Raw genomic sequence first — 12,046 nt, forward strand, 5'->3', positions numbered from 1 at the left:
ATCATTAGTTTTGAGAATTTTTGTCAGAAATAGAGGCTGAATATCCTGACTTGCTCTCCCAAGCCACGGTTCAATGACTTAGCAGTGATAACGTTTTATTGCAAATTTTTTTAGCTTGGGACCAAAATTGAATTTTTTTCTGAATGAAAGCAACCATCCTTAACCATTGTTATTACATACTGAATGGCTTTGGACGTTAGTTTTTTGGGGTTTTTTTATGTTTATTTTTGAGAGAGAAAGAGGAAAGAGACAGAATGTGAGTGGGGGAGGGGCAGAGAGAGAGGGGGACAGAGAATCCGAAGCAGGGTCCAGCCTCTGAGCTGTCAGCACAGAATCCAACGTGGAGCTCGAACCCATGAACTGTGAGGTCATGACCTGAGCCAAAGTGGGACCCTTAACTGACGGAGCCACCCAGGTGCCCCTGGACATTAACTTTTACAGCAGACATTCTTAATGAGTTTAACCTAAAATTGAAAGGCCAAACAGTGCTTATGTGGGAAGCATACTGAGGCGAAGTTAACTAGAATTTAAATTTTTAAAAAACATAAGAGAAAATACATTCACAGTACTGTACTATAAAAACTCTGCATATAAGTGGACCTGCACAGTTCAAATCTGTGTTGTTCAAGAGGCAATTGTAATATTAAGCCACTTTATATACTGGTTGTGCCGTCAAAAGTTCAAATGAGAAATAAGCCCTCCGTTCCCACACATCTTTCCAGCACATGTTTCGTGAGCTCACACTAAAGTTTCAGCAGCACTTTTTCAGATGTGAATGCCAGTGCAAAGGAAATTTCCATATTTCAAAATTTATTTAACTGTGTGACCAAAGAGCTTCCATCTAACCTTCAATTGCAAGTGATTAGTCTGTAAAGTAATGACATGCTAAAAAGGCAAATATTGAAGAATTTAATAGAATTCTATAAATGTCTTCCCAGTAATTAATATACTCGATTAAAATTAGGTGCTCAGGCTCACGCCAGTCAGAGTGGCCAAAACGAACAAATCAGGAGACTATAGATACTGGAGAGGATGTGGAGAAACGGGAACCCTCTTGCACTGTTGGTGGGAATGCAAACTGGTGCAGCCACTCTGGAAAACAGTGTGGAGGTTCCTCAAAAAATTAAAAATAGACCTACCCTATGACCCAGCAATAGCACTGCTAGGAATTTACCCAAGGGATACAGGAGTACTGACGCATAGGGGCACTTGTACCCCAATGTTTATAGCAGCACTCTCAACAATAGCCAAATTATGGAAAGAGCCTCAATGTCCATCAACTGATGAATGGATAAAGAAATTGTGGTTTATATACACAATGGAGTACTACGTGGCAATGAGAAAGAATGAAATAATGGCCCTTTGTAGCAACATGGATGGAACTGGAGAGTGTTATGCTAAGTGAAATAAGCCATACAGAGAAAGACAGATACCATATGGTTTCACTCGTATGTGGATCCTGAGAAACTTAACAGAAACCCATGGGGGAGGGGAAGGAAAAAAAAAAAAGAGGTTAGAGTGGGAGAGAGCCAAAGCATAAGAGACTCTTAAAAACTGAGAACAATCTGAGGGTTGATGGGGATGGGAGGGAGGGTAGGGTAGGTGATGGGTATTTTTAAATACCTCATCACCTGTTGGGATGAGCACTGGGTGTTGTATGGAAACCAATTTGACAATAAACTTCATATATTGAAAAAAATAATAAAAAAATAAAATTAGGTGCTCAGGGATTGATATCAGTATTGGCAGTATCCATCTTTGTGAAAAGGCACTGTCAAATATGAAATATGTAAATCTCATTACAGATCAGCATTAACAGATGAACATTTGTAATGTTTCGATGATAGGAAACATGAAGTTTGAACCCCAGTTAAGCAAAATTTTATCTCCTGGAAAAGAATTCCCTTTTTCTCATTAGTGGATCAGTATTATTTTTTAAGTACTTATTACATTTTGAATGTCGTCAATAAAAATTTTGTAAAAATTTTCACTCCTGTTTTACAAATATCTACCTAATGTTCTTGGCCTGCAAAGTGGAAAATATTTACAATACACCACTATATGAAAAAGTTTGCTGCCTCTGGAATTAGACAAGCAAACTAAGCACTAGCTAACTTGATTAATCCAGGGAAAGGGGGACATAGCATAAGTACTCAAAATATGAAATGACAAGTGAGAGTAATCACAGAAACAGAATTTTAATAATCATAAGAAATTGATTTACATAACAATGCAAAGAAGTTTGAAGAGCTGAATGAAATCGATAAACTGTGAAAATAGAATTTACTGACATTCACCCTAAAAGAAACAGGTTCAACAGATCAGTTTTCATCAAAGAAAAAGTTGCCAAAAGCGTAGCCCTCAGAGAAACTATTTGAGCTGATACACTAATAATGAAGTAGAAGAAAAGGAAATTAGGAAAACAATCCCATTTACAATTGCACCAAAGATAATAAAATATCTAGTGATAAACTTAACCAAGGAGGTGAAATACTCTGAAAACTATAGAACATTGATGAAAGAAATTGAAGACACAAACACATGGAAAGATATTCCATGCTCATGGATTGGAAGAACAAATAATGTTAAAATGCCCATATTACCCAAAGCAATCTACAGATTCAATGCAACCCCTATCAAAATGCCAACAGCATTTTTAACAGAACTAGACCAAATAATCCTCAAATTTGTATGAAACCTCCAAAGACTCTGAATAGCCAAAGCAATCTTGGAAAACAAAAACAAAGCTGGAGGCATCACAATCCCAGATTTCAAGATATACTAGAGATTACCACATGTAATCAAAACAGTATGGTACTGGCACAAAAATAGACACATGGATCAATGGAACAAAACAGAGCCCAGAAATAAACCCACCCTTTTATGGTCAATTAATCTACAACAAAGGAGGCAAGAGTATGCAATGGAAAAAAGACAGTCTCTTCAATAAATGGTGTTGGAAGACTGCATGCAAAAGAATGAAACTAGACTGTTTTCTCACACCACATACAAAAACTCAAAATGGATTAAAGACCTAAATGTGAGATGCGAAACTATAAAAATCCTAGAAAAGAGAACAGACAGTAATGTCTCTGACATTGGCCATAGAAACATTTTTTTTTAGACACACTTCCTCAGGCAAGGGAAACAGGTAAATATATATATATATTTCACACATGACCAATGTTCTTACAAGGACACCAGTCAGATTTGATTAGGGTCTCCATAATAATCTCATTTAACTTAATTGCCACTTTACAGGCCTTGTCTCCAATTACAGTCACATTCTGAGATACTGGGGGTTAAGGCTTCAACATACAGATTTGGGGGTATACATACACAATTAAGCTTTTAACAACAAGATAGTGAAGAATTGTGGGGCCAAGATCCAAATAAAAGAGGAAACCTGGAGAAGTGAGCTTAGACTGTGTCCTGCTTATTTTCTCCTAGAGTTGTGAACCAATCTGGGGGAGACCACTCACAGGCTGAGAAGGTAAGCACGGATTTTGGTGGATTCACAGAACTAGAGTCCCAAAACTTGGGAGAATATGCCTAACAAGGGCCCCTAAAAAGCTGTGTTTTCAGTGTAAGTGAAAAAATGGGCTTCACTGAAGTTGAAGCCCGGCTTTGAATTGCTCAGCTTAGTCCCTGATTGGATTAAGGTGATTCAAGATTACTAGTACTAATGTCCCAGCATCCTGCCAGAGGCAAACAAATCCTCCCCGAAGGAAAATAAAAATTCTAGGCCTCAAATATTTCTTCAGTTTTTTCATTTACATTGTTGGCACTAAATGATAACTAGCATGTAAGGAGACAAAATATTGACTGAAACCAAAAGAAACAACAGACAATAGAAAGAGACCTTTAACAGATCCAGGTAATAGAATTACCAACTGCAAAGTTAACAGTAAACATGCTTAATATGCCTGTAGTGGACACTCTTAGTGCTCTGCCATAATTGTATTTTCTAGGTGGATTCACTTCAATTACGCCCCCACCCCTACCCCAGTGTTAGCTGCTCTTACTCTCCCAGAACTGTCCTCAATTGATGGGGTCATCTATCCTGGAATTCCCTAGGAGGTTAGCCTAAACCCCCCATCCCCATACATTATATACACACACCACTTGCCTCAAAGAGGACAACTGTGTGATGCTATTGGTGCCTCAGGGCACCATCCTATGGGATCAGGCCGAGGACTTCAGCCACATCAGTGTCTTCGGCTTTTTCCCCATCCTAGCCTCTGCCCCTCATAAATTTCAGCTGAGAGCATTTCCTCAATAAATAAGTTACCCAAGAGTCCCTAGCTGAAGGCTCTGCTTCTTGGAAACCTAACATAATGTTTAAAATGGAAAAATTCATTAGAGAATTAAAACCATAAAATGGAAATTCTAAAACTGAACAAAAAAAAATTAGCTAAATTATAAGAACGAGATAGATTTTGTAGCAGACCAAAATGTAGTGAAGAAGTGGCCTAGAATTAAGCATGGAGAGATAAAGGGGTGGAAAATTTTAAATGTGTAAGAGACATGGGGAATATAATAACATCTAACATTTGGGTACCTGAAAACCCAGAGGGGAAAAAGAAAGAATGGGACAGAGTATTTGAAGATCTAATTTTCCAAAACTTAAAAGATTTTAAGCCAGAGGTTCAAGAAGCCCTAAGAATACCATACAGTGAAAATAGAAAGAAAATCACTTCAAAGCAACAACAATAAAACTGATAAATAACTTTATAAAAGAAACAGTGCAAAAACATGATACCTTTTATGCTGCAAGAAAATACTTCATCTAGAATATTACACTCAGCCTTGATAACCCTCACTCCAAAACGTGAAAGACATTTCAGACAAAGAGAAGGCAGGTGAGTGATTGTCTTCAGCAGGAAGATGAGGGGATTGAGATGGGGAAGAGGCATGAGAGAGCTTCTGAGGGGACAGCAATGTTTGCTGCATAATGGTGTTCATAGTATTTTATTCTGCTGCGAATATTGGTGTATACGTCTATGTATATTTCACGAAAACATTAAAAATTTTACCCATTGTACTCATTTTTAATGTAAAAATATTTCACTTATAAATACCTTCTAAAGCAGATGAGCCTGTATACTGAATGAACAATGCTGGATATTTTTCAAATGTGTTACGTAGTAATGACTAATGAGAGGTTTGCAATGTTGTGATTTATAAGAAATATATCTTTGGCCATATCTACAACCAAAATATATTTCTCATATATATCTGGTCTACAGCTTCCAAAACCCTTGGAATTTCCTGAGCGATAAGAGCAATGAGAGCATCTTTTGTTATAATGTTTGGTCCCTTGTCGTCAATATCTAAATAAATGCTTCAGAGCCATAAAGGTGAAATGGGTGTCTTGTTATTCATAACAAGCCCTCTTCCACCACAGCTGGGTTTATGTTAATGAGGTGACTTTGGGGAGGCGCCTAAGTGTGAGGACTTGTTGTCTGGGGAACCAATCAGGATCAAAAGGTTGGAAGTTTCAGTCCCTCCCCCTGATTTCCGGGGAGGGGAAAGGAGTTGGAGGTTGAATCAATCACCAAAAGTAAATGATTTAATTAATCATGCCTGTGTTATAAGGCCTCCATAAAAACCCAAAAGGAAGTGGTTTGGAGAACTTCCAGGTTGGTGAACCAGAATGTTTCCATGTATCATTGTGCTAGGTCCGAAGCTCCATAATGACAGAAGGCCCAGTGTTGAGGAACTTGCCCTCTGTATCTCTTCATCGGCTGTTGGTTTGTATCCTTTAATATTCTCTGTAATAAACTGGTAATTTGTGAGTAAATGGGTTTTTTTTTAAGTTCTATGAACAACTCTAGAAAATTAATGGAACCCAAGGAGGGGGTTGTGGGACCCTCCAATCCGTAGTCAGTGGGTTGGTCAGCGATGGGTGTCTGAAGCAGAGGGGAGTCTTGTGGGACTGAGTCCTTCACTTGTGGAATGTGATACTATTTCTCGGTAAATTGTGTCAGAATTGAGTTGAATTGTAGGACACGCAGCTGGTGTTGCAGAATTGGTAGTGGTGTGGGGAAACCACATTCCCCCATTGGAATTCTAGAACAATTAAGTTTAATTTCAAAATAAAACAGCACTTAGGGGCGCCTGGGTGGCTCAGTCGGTTAAGCCTCCAACTTCAGCTCAGGTCATGATCTCGTGGCTCGTGAGTTCAAGCCCAGCGTCGGGCTCTGTGCTGATAGCTTGGAGCCTGGAGCCTGCTTTGGATTCTGTGTCTCCTTCTCTCTGCTCCTCCTCCACTCACTGTCTCAAAAATAAATAAAACATTAAAGAAATTTTTTAAAGTAAAACAGCACTTAAAAAACTGAAATTTCTTATAAAAATCTGTATTTTTAGCCTTTTCTTGAAAAATGAAGATCTGTCAATGCTGGGCTGGCATCTTGAGTGGTAAAAAACTAGAGCTTAGTTGTGGCTTTCTAAATGAGTATACATATATATTGCACCAAGCCCAAATTATTAATTTACAGTTTCTATCCAGTCTTGTAGGTATTTAAATATGTGGCCCCACTTAAAACATTTGAAGAAAGCTCTCATTTGTGTTCTAGTGTGAATCTTTGCTTCTAAAGACTAAATATTCTAGGTTCTTTACATAATTTGGTCCTTATTCTCTCTGGACCTCTTCAATGTACCAATGTTTACTTTAAAGCATATCATCTGGCTATTTCAGAATGGGGTGGATGCACTTTTTTTTTTTAATTTTTTTTTTTTTAGGAATGCAATTTGAGACCTCCTTTTGCCTATTCTTAAACCAGAAAAACATACTTAGAGGTAATTAACAACAGCTTTCAGTGCTTTTAGTAGTAGAGGTCTTATTAAACCAGCCCTTCAATTATCCTTTCTAAAAGGAGTTATTTGAACTTAAATGCAAGGAATCCTGTTTATTCTTCTTGAATTTCATCATCTTCATGGTTGATTTTCTTATCTTTACTGATCTTCTGTGTCTTCATTCAGGCAGATAATAGTGAAACAGCTATTAAGGGAAAATCAAGGCAAAGAAATCTTCAGCAAACAGATCCCCACTTAATTTCTTCTTCTTGATGAAATTAACTGAATATTCTCATTAAAAATCGGCAACCCCCTCCCCCCATATGAGAATTTTGACTACATGAAGCCTTTTCAAGAGATTAAAGTGAGTCTAAGATCCTAAACTTGGGGACCACTTCCAAACTGAAATGGTAATAGCAGAATTTGAAGCTGTTCTATAAAAATGCAGTAGAAATTTGTACACTGATAGCATATGACAATAATGCTAAACATGCAATTTGAAAAATTTTAATCCTGTTTCTCAGTTCTTTGGGATTTTCTCAATTACATCGCTTATAAATAATGACAGTTTTGTGTCTTTCCAAATTAGCATGGTTTTTATTTCTTCCTAAGGTTAGAAGCTCTAGTACAATATTGATGAAAAGTGGGGTTAGTGATCATTCTTGTCTGTTTAAAGGAATGACCCTAACATTTCATCATTTATGTGACATTTGTTGTAGTTTCTTTTCTTCATGACCCTAGAACTTAAGTTTGTTTCTATTCTAGGTGTGTCTTATTCCTCCCTCCTTATTCCTTTCTTCCATCCTTTCTTCCTTCGTTCATTCTTTTCTCCCTTAAATGATAAAAAGATGAATTATTTGCTCTATTGATACTATCTTTTTTCTTTTTTTAATTGGCTAATGTGTTTCATTACGCTATTTTTTTTTAATGAAATCTAGTTGACATACAATATTATATTTGCTTCAAGCGTACCACATTGATTCAACATTGCAGTATATTGGGAGTGCTTATCATAGTGTTGACCATCTGTACCACACAATGCTATATTACATTATTAACCACAGTATTCCCCCTGCTATACTTCATATCTATGTGCATTATGTATTTCATAACTGCAAGTTTGTACCTAGTGATCCCCTTCACCTCTTTCAGCCTCCTTCCAACCCTCTCCTCTGGCAACCACCAGTTTATTATGTGTATTTATGAATCTTTTTTATTTTTGTTCATTTGTTTTTGTTTTTAAATTCCACGTATAAGGGAGATTGTATGGTGTTTTTCTTTCTCTGACTTACTTCACTTAGCTTAAGATCCTCAGGGTCCATCTGTGTTGTCACAAATGGCAAGATTTCTTTCTTTTTCATGGTTGAATACTATTGTGTTGGACATAGATGCCACATTTTCTTTATTCATTCATCTATCAATGGACACTTAGGTTGCTTCCATGACTTGACTATAGCAGATACTGCTGCAGTGAACATGAGGGTGTATATACCTTTTTGAGTTTGTGTTTTTTGTTTCCTTTGGATAAATACCCAGAAGTGGAATTGCTGGATTATGTGGTAGTTCTGTTTTATTCAGGGGGTAGCTTTCCTACTGTCAGTCACAGTGGCTATGCCAATTTACTTTCCCACCAACCGCACACGAGTTCCCTTTTCTCCTCTCTCTTGCCAACACTTGTTAGAGCGCTCACAAATACAAAAGGCAGGAATAACAGGCATGAGGTGATCACTCGTGCGGTTTTGATTTGCACTTCCTTGACTAGTGACTGAGCACCCTTTCATGTACCTCTTGCCCATCTTTATGTCCTGGAAAGATGTCTACTCAGATCCTTTGCCCATTTTTTAAATCAGATTGGGTTTTGTTTTTGTCGTGTTTGTTTTTTGCTGTTGAGGCGTACGAGTACTTAATGTATTTCAGATATTAACTAACCTCTTATCAGGTATGTCCTTCTACAGATAACTTCTCCCATTCAGTGGCTTGCCTTTTGTTTTGTTGATGGCTTCCTTCACTGTGCAGAAGCTTTTTAGTTTGATGTAGTTTGATTTGTCTGTGTTTGTTTTTTGCTTGTGGTGACCTATTAAAAAATTAGTGGTGACCTATAAAAAAAAAAAAGAGTGCCAATCCATGTCGAGGTAACTGCCTATGTTTTCTTCTCTGGGTTTTATGGTTTCAGGTCTCACATATGGGTCTTTAATCCATTTTGAGTTTAGTTTATATTTGGTGTGGCAAACTGGTGCAGTTTCATTCTTTTGCTTGTAGCTGTCCAGTTTTTCCAACACTACCAAAAAGACTATCTTTTCTGCACTTAGATTCTTGGCTTTTTTCTCCTAAATTGACCATACATGTGTGGATTTATTTCTGGGTTCTCTTCTGTTCTTTAGGTCTACATGTCTGTTTTTAGCTTATTACTATTGTGTTTTGATAACTATAACTTTACAATAAAGGTTGAAATCAGGAAGCATGTCTTCAGCTTTTTTTTTTTTTTTTTTTCTTATGATTTCTTTGGCTATTCAGGGTGTCTTGTGCTTCTATACAAATTTCATGTCCATTATATTCAGTCTTAAAAATGCCACTGGGATTTGGATAGAGGTTGCATTGAGTCAATTTTAACAATATTCTTTCAACCATGAGCACTCAATTTTTATGCATTCCATTTTCTTCATCCATGTGTTACTTTTTTAGTGTGTACGTTCACCTTCTTAGCTGAATTTATTCTTATATATTTTCTCCTTGAAATTGTAAATGTCTTTTTTTCTGATATTTCATTCATTTATAGAAATGCAAGAGTTTTTTCATTTTGTACCCATCAGCTTTACTGAACTTGTTTATTCTAAGTTTTTTGGGTGAAGTCTTTAGGGTTTTCTATATGTATACAGTATCATGTCATCTGCAAGTAGCGACCATTTTACTTCTTCCTTTCAAACTGGAAGATTTATTTCTTCTGAGTGCTCTGGCTAGGATTTCCAATACTAAGTTGAATAAAAATGGTGAGGGTAGGCAGCTGTGTCTTTTTATTTTAGAATGTTAACTGTGGGCTTGTCATATATGGTCTTTATTACGTTTCTTCCACTACCCGCTTTGTTGAGAGATTGTATAGACGGTGAAATTTGTCAAATGCTTGTTCTGCTCTATGGATCGTGATTTTTATCCTTTTATTTTGTTAATGTGGTATATCTATATTCTGTCCTTTTTCTAAGTTAAGCTAGATCCTTAGCTCAACTTATCAGTCTTTTTTTCTAATATAAACATCTAATGTCCTAAGTTTCTCTTCAAGTGCCATTTTCACTATGTCTTAATTTTTGGAAAGTAGTACAGATACTTTATTCATTTCCACTTACATTTAAATGGCCATTATCATTTCTTTAGTTCTTCCTGGAGTTACTTGGAGCAATTTCTTTAGTCTATCAGGCATACATAGAAATAGTGGCGCCTGGATGGCATCCACTCTTGATTTTGACTCAGGGCATGATTTCACACTAGTGGGATTGAGCCCCACGAAGCCTCCAAGATCAGTGTAATTGGGATTCTCCTTCTCCCTCTGTCTGCCCCTCTCCTCTTTTTGTCTCTCTCTAATATATGTATTATATATATATATATTTTTCTTTTTTTAAAGAAAGGGGCACCTGGGTTGTCAGTTAAGCATCCAACTCTTGATTTCAGCTCCGGTCATGATGTCGCGTTTCACAGGTTCAAGCTCTGCCTCGGGCTCTGCATTGGTAGTGTGGAGCCTGCTTGGGATTTTCTCTCTCCCTCTTTCCCCGCCTCCCCTGCTCATGTTCTCTCTACAAAATAAATAAAATAATTGAAGACTAATTGTCTTGTGGTCAGAGAACATGGCTGTAGGGTACATATGCTTTGAAACTTATTGGGACTTGCTTTATAGACAAGTATGTGGTCAACTTTTATAAATGTTCTTTGGATGTTTAAGAAAAATTGTCTTATCTGTTGGGTTTTGTGTTCTGTATATGTCTAATAATACTGCCCATTGTGCTGTTCTATATTTTTATTAACTTTTGGTCTGTTTAATTTATGGTGTTAAATCTCCCATCAAGGTTCTAGAAATACCAATTTTTCTCTGTAGTTCAATCAACATTTCATGCATGGTTATTTCATATATTTTTAAAGTTTTTTTTTTTTTTTTTTTTTTTTAATGTTTTATTTTTGAGAGAGAGCATGAGGGAGAGGGGCAGAGACAGAGAGGGAGACAATCTGAAACAGGCTCCAGGCTCTGAGCTGTCAGCACAGAGCCTGACGCAGGGCTTGAACTTGGGAACCGGGAGGTCATAACCTAGGCCAAAGTCGGACACTTAACCGACTGAGCCACCCAGGAGCCCGTATATTGTTTTGATCACGCAATGCAGCATCTGCAGTCATTGGGTAGTCTAAATCTATTCATTTCTGCTATTCTCACTCATGGTCATTTCCTTGTGTTTGGTGACTTGTATCAAAGTTCTCCAGCGAAAGAGAACCAATAGGGTGTGTGTGTGTGTGCCAGTGAATGACACGGACAGCTGCCCAAAGCAGAAATATGAAAGTCACTGTCGTCTGCTTACCATCCTATCCAATTAATCTCGAGCAAACTGATTCTACATCTTGAATCTCCAGTCTACTTACCTCTCTGTTGTCCTGTAATCTCTTCATGTCCAGATTGGGGAGATCTCTCCATGTCTAATCTTATTCTTCCATTTGACATAGTATGTTATTTGATCTTCATAAAAATGTGAATCTTGGGGCACCTGAGGGGCTCAAGCATCTGATGCTTGACTTCAGCTCAGGTCATGATCTCATGGTGCGTGAGTTCAAGCTTTGCATTGGGCTCGGCACTGACAGTATGGACATTCTGCTTAGGCTTCTCTCTCTCTCTGCCCTTCCCCTGCTCGATCTCTCAAAATAAATTTTTATTTTTAAAAAATGTAAATCTAATCATGTCCCTCTTCAAGATTAAAACTTTTCTAGTTGTTCCTCAAGGAAAAATACTTAAATGGCATGTCATGCTTTGCCACGCCCTTCATTAGTCACTCTCTCTCTACTATTCCCTTTCAGTCACTCTAAACCTCCTTTGGGCCCCCTCCAGTGTGAGGATAGTGCTTGTCTTGGCCTCTACACATAGTGTTGTTTTCTTTCCACAAGCAATTATCTCCAAGGTAAATCACTTTTTCCTCTGGGAAGCTGTTCATCCCTGCTCCACAGGCCAATCGCCATCCCCACCCACCCTCTAGAGCTGTTCAGATTAGTCTGGCAACTATAA

The sequence above is a fragment of the Panthera pardus genome, unplaced genomic scaffold, assembly GCF_024362965.1.
Source record: "Panthera pardus isolate Hobbes unplaced genomic scaffold, ASM2436296v1 HiC_scaffold_12, whole genome shotgun sequence".
Lineage (NCBI taxonomy): Eukaryota > Metazoa > Chordata > Mammalia > Carnivora > Felidae > Panthera > Panthera pardus.